At 48.8% G+C, this 19,327-nt stretch overlaps 1 pseudogene; it reads right to left on the bottom strand.

Moving 5' to 3' along the window:
- Positions 1-1,375: 1,375 nt before the first annotated feature.
- On the bottom strand, positions 1,376-4,413 carry LOC147980141 (uncharacterized; annotated as a pseudogene).
- Positions 4,414-19,327: the final 14,914 nt, after the last annotated feature.

Raw genomic sequence — 19,327 nt, 5'->3', positions numbered from 1 at the left:
CAGGGCTGCAGCGGCTGGCCGCTGCTGATCTGGATGAGGTTGGCGCCAGCCTCTCGTGGCCCACTGTTGATGATGGCGTCGGTGACGTCCGATGTGTGTAGATAGAGCTCCTAGGGATTCCTTTCCTTTTGTTCCCTGCGAGGAATCGAAACGGACCCCGCGGGGGCGTGTAAACCGTCTGTAATGTCCTTTGTTCATATCGTCCTTATTATGAAAATTTGCGAACGCACGTCCTCCTGAGGCTAGATCTCCCCTTTCCAACCCCGCGACAACTTGGTGCTCTACGCCGATAGGTCCCGGTCCCCAGGCAGGCTTCAGCCGTCGCTGGTATGCCAGGTCACGATGCCGTGGTCAAGGCCAGGAGGTGAGCGGCCCGAGGTCCAGTAAGAGATCCTGAGGCACGATGCTCAAGAGGTCCCCTTTAGCGTGCAAGCAGCTACCTGAGGATGGGAAAGGGAGGCGACGTTGCCGCAGCAGGGCAGCGAAAAGGCGAGGATCTTATGCCGTAGCGCTGGGTCGGTCCAGGTACAAGACTTATCTTGGCGTTCCGGAGCTGGTTCCTCGTGTTGCGCCAGACTTGGGCGTCGGCCACTGCTGGGTAGCTAGGTTAGGCCCGTGCGAGCCTCCCCCTCTTCACCATGCTCTCCTGAGTGCTCTGCGTCCTCATGTCCCGGCCCTCGAGCGAGCTCAGCTACCGCTGGTATGCCAGGTCATGATGCCGTGGTCAATGCCAGGGGGTGAGGGCTGGAGAGTCAGTAAGACCTCCTGAGTCGCGATGCTCAGGAGCCCCCCTTTTAACGCGCAAGTGAATCGCATGGGAGAAGAGAGAGTCCATGGTACCGCCTGCTGTAGTCCTCAGGGAGTTCCTACAGGTTAGCGCGAGGAGGGGAACAAATCACCACGGTGATCGCCCGTCCGTTGTCGGCTTGTGGAAGGGGACTCCCTACTGCGGAGAGCCCCCGGGGCGTGTACAACCCCGCCCTGACACGTGACTTGCACGGTAGGGCTGGAGGAGGTGTATCCGGGAACTCTGAGCCAGCACGGGACTCACGAGGCCCTACCTCAAGGCGGGTTGCGCCTGGTCTTGATTCTTGTTCGCTGTGGTGTTCCTGTGAGATGGTTAGAAAACCCGCGCCGAGTGGATTTCCTGAGGCTATCGCGTGAGAAGGCCAAGCACCAATGGCCCCAGGAGGTGACATGAACGGGACCGACCCGCCAGACAGAGCTCATCCGTTAGATTTATCGATGCTGCAGGGACGTGCTCGAGCACAGACGCCGTGCCTAGCCTTCTCATGCAAAGGATCCCGAAGAAAGACGATTGGCGCGCGGCTCCCATGGTAGGTGACAATTAAGAAGGTGATAACCATAGATAGATTTAAGCATGGAAAGCAAACTGGCTCAAGTAAATGCAGGGGAGATACATGCCACTAGGTCAGGCCAGAGCGGTTTGGGGATGATGCAGCCCGAGGGGCGCCCCCAACAAGGTAAGCTAAAGACATAAACAAGAAGGGATACATGCCACAGGGATGGACCCACGCGGCCTGAGAATGATGTAGCCCTGAGGGTGCTCCCAGCTAAATAAACTTGGAAAATGTCACCTGATTCTGTTGATGAAGGGGTGTTGGGGCAGCTGCAGGTACGCGGTCAAGGGGTTGCTCCTCACGAGCCACCGGGGCCCTGAGCCTCGGGAGGCTCCAGGGGTCCCGGCCGTTCCTTGAGGACCGTCGCCATCTCCGCCAGGACTGCATGATGCATGTCCTCCTGACCCGCCATGACGCTCTGCAGGTTGCGCTGGAAGGTAGCAGCCATGCTTGGCAGGCCGAATGGCATGCGAACATAGCTGTGCAGTGGGCCCTCGCAGCGTCCCACACGCGAAGGCCAGAAGAGCTCCTGAGACACGGCCCTGTTGAGCCCTGGGATGCCGATGCATACGCGCAGCTCACCACCCTTGCCTGGGTGGGGAGCAGTGCCTGGTGGGCGGCGGTCGCCGCAAATCGCTCTTGCTTCCTGAAGCTCCTAAGTTGTCTTGGTAATGAACTCCTGAGCGCTGGGCGCTCCTCGCCCTGTGTCCTCCTGAGGGAAACGTGCCATGAAGGACGCCTCCAAATGGTGCCCGAGCGCCTCCCTCGTAATGTTGGCAAGGTCTGAGGCCCTCCAGAAGAGAGCCCCCGAGCCCTGCCCGAGGAGGGCGCCGAGCACACCTTCCTATGCAACAGAGGGAGGCGCCCCATGTGCGGGCGCTGATCCTGACGTGGCACCACTTGCGGCGCCGTTCTCCTGAGGCCCAGTATGGAGTAGGTGCTTATTCTTCTTGGGGATGGCCTCAGGAGGGTACTCGCCCTTGCTGTTGGGGTCGTCGATTGTTGCATCTTGGAAGGCACGCTCGAGGGAGCACACTGCGTCTCTTTCTTCGCACGGGACCGTGATGATTCCGCCGCTTCCTGGCATCTTGAGGACGTTGTAGCCGTGGTGGGTCACCGCCATGAACTTAGCCAGGGCTGGATACCCGAGGATGGCATTGTACGACAGACGGATGTGGGCGACATCAAAATCGATGAGCTCGGTGCGATAGTTGTCGCGCTGTCCGAAGGTGACTGGGAGGCGGGCCTGACCTATCGGGGTGGTGGAGCCGTCGGTCACTCCTGAGAAAGGCTTGGTAGGCTGAAGCTGATCATAGGACACTTGAAGGTTGTCGAACATCTCGACGAACAAAACATTAAGCCCTGCGCCGCCGTCGATGAGAGTCTTGGTGACTTGCACGTTGCTGATGATGGGTGAGCAAAGCATCGGGAGAGCACCAGCGGTGGCCGCGCACTTGAGCTAGTCTGCCGAGCTGAAGGTAATAGCGCACTTGGACCACCAGAGCGGGCGTGTAGCCTCGAGCTTGGGAAGGGCTACGTTCACCTCACGAGCAAACTACTTGAAGATACGCTGTGAGGCTGGGGCTTGAGCTCCGCCCAAGATGCAGGCGATAGCGCGCGGCTCCTGGAAGCCCCCAGCCCCCTCGTCTTGGTGGTGGTCATCGTTCCTTCTTGGTGGTGGCGGCAGTGTAGGAAGCCCAGCATTGCCCTGAGGACGGTCCTCGCGAGGCTGATTCCTCCAGACACCTTCGCGAGGCTGATCCTGCCAGCGGTCCTCACGAGGCTCGTCGTGCCACTCCTGGCGTGGGCCCCGGTCATCCCAGCGTCCTCCACCACGTCCTTCTCCTTGGCCGTAGCCTCGGTCGTTGCGCTCGAGGCGTCGACCGAAGCGTCCGTCGCGAATGGCCCTGAGCTCTTGACAATCATTGGTGTTGTGGCTATGCATGTTGTGGAAGGCGCAGAACAGTCGGCTGCTCTTGGATGACTCAGGCTGGTCCCTGCCGCGCTTCGTGTATGGATCTGCCGCGAGTACGGCCGCTCCCTTGCGCTTCACGTCCTTGGCCTTGGCTTTCTTCTCCTCCAGGTCGGCAGATGGGAGCTCGAGAAGGGAAAGGAGGCCTTCCTCAGCCCTTGCGTACTTGGTCATCAGGTTGAACAGCTCCAGGGATGTGCACAGCTCCTCGTGGATGGTGAGCTCCTCTTTTATCTTGATGTCATGGATGCCATCGGAGAACGTAGAGATGATGGCCTCGTCCGTCACCTTGGGGATCTTGAGACAAACATTGTTGAAACGCTGGATGTACTTCTGGAGGGTTTCCCCTAGTTGTTGCTTGACGCGGCGCAGGTCACCCGTGGTCGGAGGGCGGTCGCGAGTGCCCTGGAAGTTGGCAACAAAGTGGTCGCGCATCTCGTTCGAGGAAGAGATGGAGCCTGGAGGCAGGTTCAGGAGCCACGAGCGTGCGCCATCCTTGAGAGCCATGGGGAACCAGTTCGCCATGACTTTCTCGTCGCCATTGGCCGCCTCGATGCTCAGCTCGTAGAGCTGCAGGAACTCCATGGGGTCAGGGGTGCCATCGTAGTGCGGAGGCAGGTCTGGCTTGAACTTGCCTGGCCATGCGACGCTGCACAGCTCGGGGGTGAAAGTGCGGCAGCCCGCGGTGGCCACCGGGACCCTTTGCTGATGCGGAGCCTGGCCTTGACGCCCTCGCACCGCCATCACAGGCGGTGCATGGTCTTACCGCAGCGGCGCTGGGAGCGCAGGAGCGTTTTCTTGCGGACGAGGAACTTCTTGGCAGCTTCCTTCTTCGCGTACAGGCGCCCGGCACGGTGGGTCACATCGGGGGGCCACATGCCTTTGTGCCAGGGCGCCGTCTTGGGGCAGAGGTGGTGGAGGCGCTCCATGATCCACGTCGCTCCCAGCTGGCGGAGGGCGAGGCAGCGAGAGGGACGACATAGGGGAGCCCCCTATGGCGCTGACAAGCTCGGCGATGCGGTCGAGCCAGTCCTTGTAGAGGTTGTCGATGGGGCGGTAGCGCAAGAGTTCGCGCACCATGCACAGCGCGGCCTGCGCGTTTGGGGAGCGCGACAGGTGTGAGATGACAGGCCGGCCGTGGTCAGCAATGGAGTGGCAGTGCGGCCGTCTCGCCGCACCGAGGGGTGCAGTGAGGAGGCTTGCTGCTCGTTCCCCGCCGGGCCGGTGACGGCGTTGGCGGCAGGCGACGGAGAACGACGGGGTGGCCCGCCGACGGGAGCCGTCTGAACGACGCGGGCGGCGAGGGCGGCCCGACGCTCAGCACGAGCTCGGCGAGCATCCGACATGGAGGTGACGAAGCGACGGGACGCAGAGCGACGGAAGGAAAGCTTCGGCGCACCCCTACCTAGCGCCCAAATGTCGGATCTCAGGTTCTGGGAAAACCCTTAAGGTTCGAACACTGGGGTGAGCGCGAATTTCTCCCCCTACCAACTCACGCCCTCAACCTCGCCATGATCTCTAAGTCAAGCTCGACGAACTCGCAACACAAGGGACAGAAGATTTATACTGGTTCGGGCCATCGTTGTGGTGTAATACCCTACTCCAGTGTTGTGTGGTGGATTGCCTCTTGGGCTGAGGATGAACAGTACAAGGGGAAGAATAGCCTCCTGAGGCGAGGTGTTCTTGTGCTTGGTGGATGTGTGGATGGGTTGGATCTAGTCCAAGATGAGATGGCTGAGGCTCTGTTTGTTTGCCCCCTCCGTTTTAGTTGCCTCCTAGTGTGGTGGCTAATCCTATTTATAGAGGCCCTGGTCCTCTCCCCAAATATTGAGCGGGAAGGGAGCCAACAACGACCAATTTGAAAGGGGACAGCTAGTACAAGTTATCCTGACAAAAGCAGTCTTCGCCTGCCAAAGGCTCTGGTGGTGACGCCGCCTTGGGCTCCATGGTGACCTCCGTCTTGCCGTCCTACTAGTCTTGGTCTTGTTGCACCGATATGGAAACCTTTGCTTGACGCCTCGGTACTCTTCGCCTGCGCTTGCCTCCTTAGCACCAAAGAGGAAACAAGGACACTATGCGCGCTGGTGCCAGCCTGGTCTCGATCATCATGGCTCACGTCATTGGAACCTCGCGAGGTTTGCCTTGCCTTGATTTCTCCGCCCCTCACGAGCCGGCCTGGTGAGGCCGCTCCTGAGGAGGTCTTGTGTCGTCCGCCTCACGAGGCTTCACCCCTCGCGAGGGTCTTGAATGTTTGTTGGTGAAGATGGGCCGTATAGGCCCGCTTGCACAGGCATGCCATGGGCCACAGGCAGGCAAGTCTGGGGGCCCCCGTTCCCAGAACGCCGACAAAAGGCCCAAATAAAAAAGGAAAAAAAGAGAAATGAGAGAAAAAGAGAGAAGGGACAATGTTACTATCCTTTTACCACACTTGTGCTTCAAACTAGCACTATGATCTTCATGATAGAGAGTCTCCTATGTTGTCACTTTCATATGCTAGTGGGAATTTTACATTATAAAACTTGGCTTGTATATTTGAATGATGGGCTTCCTCAAAATGCCCTAGGTCTTCGTGAGCAAGCGAGTTGGATGCACACCCACTTAGTTTCTTTTGTTAAGCTTCCATACACTTATAGCTCTAGTGCATCCTTTGAATGGCAATCCCTACTCACTCACATTGATATCTATTGATGGGCATCTCCATAGCCCATTGATACGCCTAGTTGATGTGAGACTGTCTTCTCCTTTTTTTCTTCTCCACAACCACCATTCTATTTCACATATAGTTCTATGTCCATGGCTCACGCTCATATATTGCGTGAAGATCGAAAAAGTTTGAAAACATCAAAAGTATGAAACAATTGCTTGGCTTGACATCGGGGTTGTGCAAGATTAAATACTTTGTGTGATGAAGATAGAGCATAGCCAGACTATATGATCTTGTAGGGATAGCTTTCTTTGGCCATGTTATTTTGAGAAGACGTGATTGCTTTGTTAGTATGCTTGAAGTATTATTATTTTTATGTCAATATTAAACTTTTGTCTTGAATCTTTCGGATCTGAAGATTCATGCCACAATAAAGAAAATTACATTGAGAATTATGCTAGGTAGCATTCCACATCAAAAATTATGTTTTTATCATTTACCTACTCGAGGACGAGCAGGGATTAAGCTTGGGGATGCTTGATACGTCTCCAACGTATCTATAATTTTTGATTGTTTCATGCTATCATATTATCTATTTTGGATGTTTAATGGGCGTTGTTATGCAGTTTTATATTATTTTTGGGACTAACCTACTAACCAAAGGCCCAGTGCAATTTGCTGTTTTTTGCCTATTTCAGTGTTTCGCAGAAAAGGAATACCAAATGGAATGAATCCTTCGGGAGAGTTATTTTTGGAACAAACGCAATCCAGGAGACTTGGAGTGGACGTCAAGGAAGCAACGAGGCGGCCACGAGGTAGGAGGGTGCGACCAGGGGGTAGGCGCGCCCCCACCCTCATGGGCCCCTCATGGCTCCACCGACCAACTTATTTCGCATATATATACTCATATACCCCGAAAGCATCCGAGGGCACCACAAAACCCTATTTCCACCGCCGCAACCTTCTGTACCCGTGAGATCCCATCTTGGGTCCTTTTTCGGCGCTCCGCCGGAGGGGGGATCGATCACGGAGGGCTTCTACATCAACACCATAGCCTCCCCAATGATGTGTGAGTAGTTTACCACAGACCTTCGGATCCATAGTTATTAGCTAGATGGCTTCTTCTCTCTATTTGGATCTCAATACAAAGTTCTCCTCGATTCTCTTGGAGATCTATTCGATGTAATTCTTTTTGCGGTGTGTTTGTCGAGATCCGATGAATTGTGGGTTTATGATCAAGATTATCTATGAACGATATTTGATTCTTCTTTGAATTCTTTTATGCATGATTTAATATCTTTGCAAGTCTCTTTGAATTATCAGTTTGGTTTGGCCTACTAGATTGATCTTTCTTGCATTGGGAGAAGTGCTCAGCTTTGGGTTCAATCTTGCGGTGTCCTTTCCCAGTGACAGCAGGGGCAACAAGGCATGTATTGTATTGTTGCCACCGAGGATAAAAATATGGGGTTTATATCATATTGCTTGAGTTTATCCCTCTACATCATGTTATCTTGCCTAATGCGTTACTCTGTTCTTATGAACTTAATACTCTAGATGCATGCTGGATAGCGGTCGATGTGTGGAGTAATAGTAGTAGATGCAGAATCGTTTCGGTCTACTTGTCGTGAACGTGATGCCTATATACATGATCATGCCTAGATATTCTCATAACTATATGCTTTTCTATCAATTGCTCGATAGTAATTTGTTCACCCACCGTAGAATTTGCTATCTTGAGAGAAGCCACTTGTGAAACCTATGGCCCCCGGGTCTATCTTCCATCATATTATTTTCCTATCTACTTGCTATTTCTGCCGCTTTTTATTTTGCAATCTTTATTTTCCAATCTATACAACAAAAGTACCAAAAATATTTATCTTATTATCTTTATCAGATCTCACTTTTGCAAGTGGCCGTGAAGGGATTGACAACCCCTTTATCGCGTTGGTTGCAAGGTTCTTATTTGTTCGTGCAGGTACGAGGGACTTGCGTGTAGTCTCCTACTGGATTGATACCTTGGTTCTCAAAAACTGAGGGAAATACTTACACTACTTTGCTTCATCATCCTTTCCTCTTCAAGGGAAAACCAACGCATGCTCAAGAGGTAGCAGGGATCTGCCCCGACGTCGTCGCTGCCCCGTCGCCCCGTCGCCAGCCTATCGGCCCAATCCTGCTCCCCAAAGGCTCCATCGAGCCACGCCCCATCCTATCAATGAGGGTAAGTAACTCCTCCGTCTTGCCCTTTTCCCTTTGCCGCCCGCGCACCCCACCCGCGCACTCCGTTCTGGCCTCGCCCGCGGCCCCTGGTCACCGGGCTGCGCACCGGCCACCCCGTGTGTGCCGTCCTTGCTTCCCCCGCGCTCTAGCGCGCGCCCGCCCCCCGTGCACTACCCCGTCCCCCGCCCTGCTGCCTGCGCCCCGCCTCACCCCTACCGCCCGCTCGCCGCTGCAACTGCTGCTCCTCCACCGCGCTGCCGCACTCGCCCCGTCCCTGCTCGCCGCTGCCCCGACGCGACTTTGCTCGCTTCTCGCCGCCCCGCAGCCACACCGTTTCCACCTCCCTTGCTCCACCCACTTGCGGCCGTCGCCACCCCCGTTCAGTCGCTGCCGTTCGCCGTTCGCTGCCCCCCGTTGCCTCATAGCGCCGCCCGCACTGGCCTCCCCCGCTCCGCCTCCTTTGCCTGGTTGTGCTCCGGCGAGCCATCCCACCACGCCCTGGTGTCCTTCGCCGCGCCCCGGGTTTGCCCTTTGGGCGCCCCTACCCGGGCGCCCGCTGCCCGCTAGCGCTCGTGCCTGTTAGGCCCCTCTGGGCCTATGACATTGGGGCCCCATGCCCTAGAGAAAAGAACAAAAAATAGAAGGATTTAAAAAATGGAATAAATAAATAAATAATAAAATAAATAAATAAATAATTCTGTTTAGTTAACTAATTAAACTTAATTAACCTGCTAATTAATCTAGTTATCTGTTAATTAGTGAACAGTCAATGACAGACAGGACCCACACGCCATTTTGACTGGTCAACGATTAATGTTGACCACTGACATCATGATGACATAATAAATGTTTTTCATATTAAATTAAACTGTTAATTCTAGAAAATGAATTGAAACTTTGAAAATTAATATAAAATAATCCGCAACTCAAATGAAAATACTTTGTACATGAAAGTTGCTCAGAAAAACGTGACGAATCTGAATACGCTCTCCGTTCGTCTGCCACATGTCCCTAGCATAGCGGACATGCAACCATCCTCCTTCATTTCATCTGTCCGAAAATGCCAAACTCCGGGTATAGTTTCCCAGATGTTTCCTCCCTTCGTCGGTATCACCTAATACTGCGATAGGTCACACCTAGCACCGTTATTTGCCTTGTCATGCATCGTCATGCATATGTTTGCATTGTATTCATTGTTTCTTCCCCCTCTTCTCTCCGAGAGACTTCGAGACCGATGCCGCTGTTGTCCTGTTCGACTACGATGTTGATGACCCCCTCCTTCTCAGCAGAGCTTCCAGGCAAGCAAAACCCCCTTGATTATCCCGATATCGCCTACCTATTCTCTCTACTGCTTGCATTAGAGTAGTGTAGCAGTTACTTTTCGGTTTGATCCTATACTACTGCATAGCCCGTCCTTATTGCTACTGTTGTTGATACCTTACTTGCTATCTTAAATGCTTAGTATAGGATGCTAGTTTATCATCAGTGGCCCTACATTCTTGTCTGTCTGCCTTGCTATACTATCGGGCTGTGATCACTCGGGAGGTGATCACAGGTATATACATACATATTATACTTGATACATGTTGTGACTAAAGTCGGGTCAGCTCGTAGAGTACCCGCGAGTTATTCATGAATGTCTGTGGGGGGGGGGGGCTGAAGGGATAGGTGGTTCCATCTAGGTAGTGGTGGACCTGGGTTCCCGACGCCCCCTGAGTGATACTTGTGGCGGGGTGACATGGAGGGTTGAGACTACCCAGGAAAGAGGTGGGCATGGTCCCTGGTTGTCGTCCACGGTTGCATCAATTAACACGCTTAACGAGATCATGGTATTTGATCTGAGTTGGTATTGACCTATACGCACTAACCTCCACGCGGGACAATATATGGGCAACCGTCATCGTAGTATCAGCAGAAGCTTTCCAGACGTCAGCGACCGAGCGGTGCACATCCAGGTGGTCCGCATAAAGCAACCGCCTTTGTAATAGTGGTTGCCAGGACTGATCCTGGCCGCCCTTGCAACCTACAGGAGTGCAATGGGCGATGGGCCCAAGACCCCTGCATGCTTAGGATTTAGACCGGCGTGATGGCCTCTCTGTTGAGCCTAGGTAGGGCTGTGACATGTTGATCTTCCGAGGCCGGACATGACCCAGGAAAGTGTGCCCAGCTAGAGCGATCGAGTGTGTCAGGTAATGTGGTGCACCCCTGCAGGGAAGATTGATCTATTTGAATAGCCGTGTCCACGGTAACAGGATGACTTGGAGTTGTACTTCGACCTTTGACAACTAGAACCAGATACTTAATAAAACACACCCCTTACAAGTTCCAGATACAACCCAGTGATCTGTCTTCCACAGGGAGACGAGGAGAGGATCACCGGGTATGATTATGCTATGCGATGTCACTTGTTACTATACTTGCTACACTCTTCTACATGCTTCAACACGGAGGCTGCCAGAAGTGTAGATAGGACTAGCTCTCCCCTATATTCTGGCATTTTGCAGTTTAGTCCACATATACTACCCCTTTGTTGATACCGATGCATAGGGCTAGAAAAAAAGCTCGAAGCTCGCGAGCTAAACGAGTAGTTCGTGACTCGGCTCGAATCGACTCAAACTCGAAGAATAACAAGTCGAGCCAAGCTTTAGTTTAAGATCGTTTATAGACCAAGTTAAACGAGCCAATCTCACAAGTACTCGTGTAACTCGTTAGGCTCTGTACAAAAGATCAGCCACTCTCAATACAAAAAAAGATAAGCCACTCAGCACCCTACGTTCCAGACGCACAACACAAGGCCCAGCCATTGAAGACCCACCCGCCTAGGAGACTCATGCATTACAAGGAAATTACAATTGTTTAGTGATATATATGTTTAATATATACATAATCATTTTTTTTTATCATTTTGAGGGTTTTATGTTCATATCTTTAACGAGCTTAACAAGCTAAACGAGCCAGCTCGCGAGTTATACGAGTCGAGTCAATCTTGGGTTTAAGCTTGTTATAGTAACGAGTCGAGTCGAGCTAGCTCGTTAACGAAACGAGCTCTAGCGAGTCGAGCCTAGCTGGCTTGACTCGGCTCGAATTCCAGCCCTACCGATGCATATGTAGTATAGATCTAATGTAAGTCTTGCGAGTACTTTGGATGAGTACTCACAGTTGCTTTGCTACCTCTTTCCCCCTCTATACCCGGATGCTGCGATCAGATGTTGGAGTCCAGGAGCCAGACGCCACCGCCGCCAACTGCTACTACCCCGACGGTGCCCACTACTACGTGTAGGCCGCTGACGTCCGGGAGTAGTTAGGAGGATCCCAGGCAGGAGGCATGCGCCTCTTCGATCTGTATCCATGTTTGTGCTAGACATCTTATGGCACCTTGTTTAACTTAGGTTTGTACTCAGATATTGTTGCTTCCGCTGACTCATTTATGTTCGAGCACTTGTATTCAAGCCCTCGAGGCCCTGGCTTGTAATATGATGCTTGTATGACTTATTTGTGTTTAGAGTTGTGTTGTGATATCTTCTCGTGAGTCCCTGATCTTGATCGTACACGTTTGGGTGTATGATTAGTGTACGATTGAAATGGGGGCTTCACAAGTTGGTATCAAAGCCGACTGCCTGGAGGAATCCCCCTTCCAAACTCCTTGGCCGAAGTTGAGTCTAGACATTGCAAAACTTTACTAACAGGGTTGTGCGGCTTACGGGCCCATGTCGTCATTGGGTGGTATAAGGATCTTTTATTCCTCGACCTATACTCTGGGGCTCTGATCTCTCTTCTATTCGGGTTAAATGATTTTACTAATTCTAACTCTAGGTTCTCGTAGCCAATTCCTGCCGGAGAGCCCCTTCATTCCAGATGATCGAATGCTTCACCAAAAGGTTCCGAAGATGCTATTCGATGTTTTCCCGAGACACCTGTGCCCAACGCCTTTGCAAATTCCCTATCACTGTTATATCCTTATGGATAACTACATACACTTCAGACCTTGTTCGCTCCTGCCACTCTCGGAAAGCCCCAACCATGGTCATTAAACTCGACTTTAGCAAAGCCTTAGACTCCCTCTCTTGGGAATCCCCCACCTCCATCCTACACTGTCGCGGCTTCCCGCAAAAATTTTCTGCCTGGATCCACGATCTTCTCTCAACTGGAAAAATGGGTGTAATGCTGAACAGGATCCCCGGAAAATGGATCACTTGTAAGAATGGCCTCAGACAAGGAGACCCCATATCCCCCTACCTCTTCATCATCGTTGCCGACCTCCTACAACAAATTATCCAGCAAGACTGCGACCTCCTTCACCTCAGCCATCCTTTGTTCCTCAGATCTATCGTTGACTGTTCTACAATACGTTGACGACACCCTCATCATTGCTAGGGCATCCAATGACGGAGCGTTGTAGTTAAAAAATATCCTTCACAACTTCGTTAGGGCAACCGACCTCACTATAAACTTCACAAAAACAACTTTGGTGAAGGAAATATGCACTAGAGGCAATAATGAAGTTGTTATTTTATATTTCCTTATTCATGATAAAGGTTTATTATTCATGCTAGAATTTTATTTATTGGAAAATTAAATAAATGTGTGAATACATAAACAAATACCGTGTCCCTAGTAAGCCTCTACTAGACTAGCTCGTTGATCAAAGATGGTTAAGGTTTCCTAACCATAGACATGTGTTGTCATTTGATAACGGGATCACATCATTAGGAGAATGATGTGATGGATAAGACCCATCTGTTAGCTTAGCATATTGATCATTCAGTTTATTGCTACTACTTTCTTCATGTCAAGTACATATTCCTTCGACTATGAGACTATGCAACTCCCGGATACCGGAGGAATACCTTGTGTGATATCAGACCTCACAACGTAACTGGGTGATCATAAAGATGCTCTACAGGTATCTCTAAAGGTGTTTGTTGAGTTGGCATAGATTGAGATTAGGATTTGTCACTCCGAGTATCAGAGAGGTATCTCTGGGCCCTCTCGGTAATACACATCATAAGCTTGCAAGCAAATGACTAAGGAGTTAGATACGAGATGATGTATTATGGAACGAGTAGAGAGACTTGCCAGTAACGAGATTGAACTAGGTATGAAGATTGTTGACACACGAACACGTCACGTTGAAAGGATCGAGAAGAGGTGTCTAGAGGGGGGTGAATAGACTCTTAACAAGAGAAAGTTGCAGTTTTTATTTTCTTCAAGTTAAGGTAGAGTTTTGGCACAAGTTTACACATTCACAATACATATCAAGCAAGCATGACAAGAGTATATGAGCAGAGGAAAGTAAAGCATGCAATTTGCAAGAATGTAAAGGGATGGGATTGGTGTGTGCAAACGCAATTGGAGATACGGAGATTTTTGGCGTGTTTCCGATAGGTGGTGCTATCATACATCCACGTTGATGGAGACTTCAACCCACGAAGGGTAACGGTTGTGCGAGTCCACGGAGGGCTCCACCCACGAAGGGTCCACAAAGAAGCAACCTTGTCTATCCCACCATGGCCATCGCCCACGAAGGACTTGCCTCACTAGGGTAGATCTTCACGAAGTAGGCGATCTCCTTGCCTGTACAAACTCCTTGGTTCAACTCCACAATCTTGACGGAGGCTCCCAAGTAACACCTAACCAATCTAGGAGACACCACTCTCCAAAAGGTAATAGATGGTGTGTTGATGATGAACTCCTTACTCTTGTGCTTCAAATGATAGTCTCCTCAACACTCAACTCTCTCTCACTGATTTGGATTTGGTGGAAAGATGATTTGAGTGGAAAGCAACTTGGAGATGGCTAGAGATCAAGATTTATGTGGTTGGAGTGGAAGATCTTGATCTCAACACAAGTGTAGCTAGTTCCCTCTCAGAAAATGTAAGTTGGAAGTGTAGACATGTTCTGATGGCTCTCTCCACGAATGAGGAGTGGGTGGAGGGGTATATATAGCCTCCACACAAAATCTAACCGTTACACACAATTGACCAAACTCGGTGGGATCGAATCAGAAAACTCGGTCAGACTGATTCAGTTCATAATGTGATCGTTAGGCTTTTCGGTGGGACCGATATGATCAAGTCGGTTGGACCGATGTGCTAGGGTTAGGGTAAAACCTCATCTCGGTTTGACCGATTACACAAACACGGTGGGACCGATTTGGGTAATAAGCAAAACTGAGAGTTGGTCAAGCAAACTCGGTGGGACTGATTGAATATCTCGGTGAGACCGAGATTATTGCAATAGGCAACAGAGAGTTTGCAAGCTCATCTCGGTGAGATCGAGATCCCATCGGTGTGACCGAATTTATTAGGGTTTGTGGCAATGACTATGTCTAGAGAAATCAGTGGTGCCGGATGGAAAATTTCGGTGGGGCCGAGTTTGACTTTTGGTTTGGGACATATGTGGATATGAGAAAGTGGTTGAGGGCTTTGGAGCACATCACCGAACACTTTGAGCAAGCAAGCCATTAAGCAACACCTCATCCCCTTTTAATATTATTGGCTTTCCTATGGACTCAATGTGATCTTGGATCACTAAAAACAAAATGTAGAGTCTTGAGCCAATCTTTTGTCCTTAGCATTTTGAAGGGGTTCCACATCTTCTTGTCCACGCCACTCCATCTGTTGAACTTATCTGAAATATACTATATAAAAGCATTAGTCCAACAAGAGATATGTTGACATTAATTACCAAAACCACCTAGGGAGCACTTGTGCTTTCAATCTCCCCCTTTTTGGTAATTGATGACAACATACATCAAAGCTTTAGATAAAGATGTAGAGAATATCAAGTAAAGCTTTGGAACGACATGTAACATGCATGGACTCCCCCTACATGTATGTAATCATGTCAATATGGAAAGTAAGAGCATGTGAATGCATAAACATGACAGAGCAAGCAATGTGTTACATGTATCTTGGCTATATGCATCAGAGCAAATGATGTGAGTGTATGAAGTTGTAACTTCATGCTCATGATTGCTTCTTGCAAACAATATATACATTAGCAAGAAATCTTCATGCACATGAGTGTGATGCATATACTTACCTTGTGGTCTAGAGCTGGCTTAGGAAGAGATGAACCTGAGTAAACAAGGTTAGGTAACACAGATACATCTACTAGACAGAGCAAACGAAAGAACCACAAGAGTACCAAGACTGGGATGACATGTAGAGAGTGAGTACTAGGTACTCTATAGGTAGACATGTCCCCAAAGGATAAAGGTATGCAATGAAGTCAAGGATTTCCTTCCCTAGCGGTCTTTCTCCCCCTGAATCTTGTATTGGATAATGGGAGAACATAGGGAAACAAAATCAGAGCAAAACAGATCATAAACATATACACAACATAGACATGTCTTTCCCCTGTTAAATACATGTGACTTCTCTCCTCTTGAACACCAAGCATCTGGGGCCTTTGATGAGATTACCTCTCTCTCCCTTTCTCTCTCTCTCTCCCTTTGAAGAGAATAAGCTCTGATGTGATCTCTCTCCCCCTTTGACATCAATTTCCAAGAAGGTATCTTCTTGAGTGTGAGTCAAAATAGGTTTGGTCCTTGAGTCACAGACCAAAGCAGCATATAGATTGTGATGCTGGTAGAGGACAAGAATCATTAAGTGGAGCTGGAACAAAAATACAGGAACAAGTGGCAAATTGTTTTCTCTACAGTGAAATCGGTGACACCGAGTTATATTTTTCAGTTGCACCGAAATGGTTCGGCGTGACCGAAAGAGACGAGTCGGTATGACCGAGTTCCAGACAGAGAGAACATTTGTCACCTCAGCTCACAAGGCAAATAAGATCTCACAAAGATTTGCAAGGAATTAACTAAAGGATTTGCAATGAATTGGATGCTGGGAATGCAGAACAAAAACAAAGAAAAAATAAAAGAAATCTAGATGAAGGGAAATAAATATGCAAGAGACAAATGCAAGAAAAACATAGAAACACTAGAGAACTTCATCTAGAATTGGTCGGCGACATAGTCACCTATGTTAGAGTATATTGACTGAGGAGTCAAGTGAGAACACTTGATCGTAGGTCATACTCATCATTTAAGCTCAAAATGGGGTTACCATTTATCGTTTAAGCTTTTGATATATTTGCATCTTGTTGAGTTGCTTTAACCCATGACTCGGGGTAAAGCTTCTCTAAGACGGAATAACATACCTTGGGTGGTGGTATTGAACTTGATCATGTAGTTGAACTTGTGTGGGTTGCTCAAAATTGATGTAGCTCATCGAGCTGGGAGTACCACTTTTAATTTGGAGTCCATCTACCTACATGGGTTAGTCTTGCAAGGAAGAGCACTTGTGTATCTAAAATGACAATCATGAAATTTGATATAGAATTTGTCAAAGGATATGTTGAAGGATTTCATGCTCCCTTTTCTTCAACCACCATGGAGTAGAGACTTGGTGATGTAAAGATTGCTCAAGATGTGAGTGAGTTGCAATATCAGGGATTTAGATTCATCCAAGTGCCTGCAAGGGTTAGATAGCATGCAAGGGTGCAAATATATCCAAGACATATGATCATCATCATAAGAGAAGAAGTCAAGGATTAGTCAAAGGCTTATGCCTTGCATGTATCCGAATGGAGTTTCTAATCCAAGTTTGAAGCATCAATGATGTTCAATTCACCTCTCAAACGACAAAAGGATTTCTCATCAAGCGGTTTGGTGAATATATCCGCCATTTGCTTATCGGTTCGAACATGCTTAAGCGGTTTGGTGAATATATTCACCATTAACCCTTTTAGTAAAAAGAGTAGAATCTATTTTTCCAATTTCAAAGACTTTTTCGATAAGGAACTTGGTCAAGCATTTATACCACGCTATAGGAGCTTGTTTAAGACCATAAAGAGCTTTGTGAAGTTTGTAAGCATGGTCAACTTTCTTAGGATTGACAAAGCTAAGAGGTTGCTTAACATAAACTTCCTCCTCAATTTCACCATTTAAGAAAGCACTTTTAATATCCATTTGGTACAAGGTGATATCATGGTGATTAGCATAGGCAAGTAAGATGCGGATGGACTCAAGTCTAGCAATGGGGGCATATGTATCACCATAGTCCATACCTTCGACTTGAGTGTAGCCTTGGGCGATGAGACGTGCTTTGTTATGGACGACTTGACCATCTTCGTGTTGCTTGTTGCGAAACACCCATTTGGTACTAATGATGTTGTGGTTGTTGTCGGGCTTCTCGAACAATGCCCACACTTGATTTCTCTCAAAGTTGTGTTCATGAATGGAATTTATCCAATCTGGATCTTCCAATGCTTCTTCAACCTTCATAGGTTCAATGCTAGAGATGAATGAATAATGTTCACAAAAATTAGCCAAATGATATTTAGAGCGAGTGATTCTCCCGGTTTGGATATCATTGTAGATTTGCTCGACGTCGCTGGAGACACTTGCTCGAACTCGTGAGAGCTTTTGTTTTGTTCGAGGTGGAACATCTTCTTCATCATCTTGTCCTTCTTCTTGTCCTTCTTCATTGTTGACGTTGTCATTTCCTTGTCGTGGTGGAGAAGGGGGTTGACGAGATTCATCTCGGTGTACTTCCTCGTTTTCTTCGTCTTGGTGTGTCCTACTTATGGATGCTTCCGTATCAACTCTTGGTTCACCTTGTCGTGAGGTAGAGGCTTCCACTTGGATGGATGAGGTACTCTCCTTCACCTCTGTTGGACGGATCTTGCCAATAGACAAGTCTTGGATTTCTTCCGAAGGATCTTTATCTCCTACATCAATTGGCAATTGCTCTACTTGCGAGCCGTTAGATTCATCAAACTTTAGATCTACCGTCTCTTCAACCTTTCGGGTGAAATTGTTGTAGACACGGTAAGTGTGAGAGTTTGAGACATAACCAAGTAGGAAACTTTCATGAGATTTAGGGGCAAATTTAGAACGACGATGCTTATCAAGAATGTAGCACTTTGAGCCGAATACTCAAAAGTATCCAACTTGGGGTTTGTTACCGGTGAGGAGCACGTATGCCGTCTTGCCGAGTAGCTTGTGAAGATACAATCGATTTGTTGCATGACAAGCCGTCTCAATCTCTTCTGCCCAAAAGTGTTTTGGAGTCTTGTACTCATCAAGCATCGTTCTTGCCATCTCAATAAGAGTTCGGTTCTTCCTCTCAACAACTCCATTTTGTTGAGGCGTGTATGTGATAACCCACAAGTATAGGGGATCAATTGTAGCCTCTTTTGATAAGTAAGAGTGTCGAACCCAACGAGGAGCTAAAGGTAGAAGAAATATTCCCTCAAGTTCTATCGACCACCGATACAACTCTACACACGCTTAATGTTCACTTTACCTAGAACAAGTATGAAACTAGAAGTATTTTGTAGGTGTTTTTGGATAGGTTTGCAAGATAATAAAGAGCGCGTAAATAAAAAGTAGGGGCTGTTTAGATAAAGACACAATAAAGTTAGTATAGCGAGTGTGGAAAAGTGGTGGTAGGAGTTGTGAAATTGTCCCTAAGCAATTGACTACTTTACTAGACCGATAGCAAGTTTTATGTGGGAGAGGCCACTGCTAGCATGTCATCCCTGACTAGGAATTCTATGCACTTATGATTGGAACTATTATCAATCATCCCCAACTACCAAGGTTCACTAAGGTAAAACCCAACCATAGCATTAAGATATATTGGTCCCCCTTCAATCCCGTATGCATCAATTTCTATGCTAGGCTGAAGTTTCTGTCACTCTTGCCCTCCAATACATAGTCCTATCAACATACAACTAACCCTATGGTGTGATCCACGCGCGCGCTCATATGATGGGCACCAAAGGACAAAAACATAACCACAAGCAAATTAAATCAATCATAGCAATTCATCAACCACCGATAGGACAATGAAAATCTACTCAGGCATCATAGGATGGCGACACATCATTGGATAATAATATGAAGCATAAAGCACCATGTTCAAGTAGAGGGTACATCGGGTTGCGGGAGAGTGGACCGCTATAGATAGAGGGGGGAAGGTGATGGAGATGTTGGTGAAGATTGCGGAGGTGTTGGTGTAGATTGCGGTGATGATGATGGCCCCCGGCGGCGTTCTGGCGCCACCGGAAGCAAGGGGGAGAGAGCCCCCCTTCTTCTTCTTCTTCCTTGACCTTCTCCCT

This window comes from Triticum urartu, chromosome 3A (assembly GCF_056163025.1).
Source record: "Triticum urartu cultivar PI428250 chromosome 3A, HENAU_Tu73, whole genome shotgun sequence".
In the NCBI taxonomy this organism is placed as follows: domain Eukaryota; kingdom Viridiplantae; phylum Streptophyta; class Magnoliopsida; order Poales; family Poaceae; genus Triticum; species Triticum urartu.
The sequence above is the reverse complement of the archived record's forward strand: the minus strand, read 5'-3'. Positions and strand labels throughout refer to the sequence as shown.